The sequence below is a fragment of the Penaeus monodon genome, chromosome 29 (assembly GCF_015228065.2).
Source record: "Penaeus monodon isolate SGIC_2016 chromosome 29, NSTDA_Pmon_1, whole genome shotgun sequence".
In the NCBI taxonomy this organism is placed as follows: Eukaryota; Metazoa; Arthropoda; class Malacostraca; order Decapoda; family Penaeidae; genus Penaeus; species Penaeus monodon.
In genome coordinates this window covers 1,379,090-1,379,939 of record NC_051414.1, presented here as the reverse complement: position 1 = coordinate 1,379,939, position 850 = coordinate 1,379,090, and the positions used below count along the sequence as shown (strand labels likewise).

The 850-nt window shown below is 35.6% G+C and overlaps 1 protein-coding gene and 1 pseudogene across 1 annotated transcript in view; both read right to left on the bottom strand.

Annotated features, from left to right (window-relative positions):
- The window catches only part of LOC119591885 (AP-2 complex subunit alpha-like), a gene marked incomplete in the record, with an annotated part of 45,360 nt that overhangs the window by 21,153 nt on the left and 23,357 nt on the right, over positions 1 to 850 (bottom strand).
- The window catches only part of LOC119591613, a 3,654-nt pseudogene continuing 3,010 nt past the window's right edge, over positions 207 to 850 (bottom strand).

Below are 850 nucleotides of genomic sequence, written 5' to 3'. Positions count from 1 at the left end.
CAAGGAATAACTACTTGCCACCCCTGGACCCAGACTCAAAGCAGGTCAATCAAATTGGTCAGGCCTTACTGCCAAATCTCAGAAATTGGTGAAGCCAGACCTTGGGCATCTTTACCTGAATTCTGCTTTATTTTTTTCATCGGAAATGATGATCTATAAATGTTTTAGAGATTTGTAAAGCATCCATCCCAGTCTCTGTCAACATTTTATTGAGCTCTCATTGAGACCACTGCTGTCAAGCGATAGCTGATAGTTAATGGCTTTACACTACATTAAAGAGTCATTTGATGTGTGCAAGTCTTTGTACATAGACATATAGACTTTATAAGTGAGACAAAAATATTTTTCACACGGTTTAGAACAAAAACAGTCAGAACCCACTTCAACAGGTACTAAGTAGATTTTTTATCTTTCTTATGCAATTTCCACATTTTACTTCATGTCTGTCCCCACTATTAGCAACATCATCACTGCAGATGGGTGTCACAGACCAAAACTACCATGTCTGGACAGAATACATAAAATGCACTCCCTTCTAATAATTTCAGGTGTTACTGATGCTTTGCTTTTCTAGTTTCCATTTTTAAGTCATACGCTCTAGAGCCAGAAACATCAACTAGTATCTTCTTACAGAACTACAGAATCCAAATTCAAACCAAACACTGCTTGCCAACCACATACTACATGCTTGGTATACTTTTTGCTATATGACAACCATAGCTCTTATGGTAAACAGTAAACAGAACCAAGAGATAGATACTTTTTTCTTAAACTTCAATATTTCTGTGTTAAATAAAATAGCATTACTTATAATCATTAAGTCAATCTAGTCATAGTCAAATTAGCATTT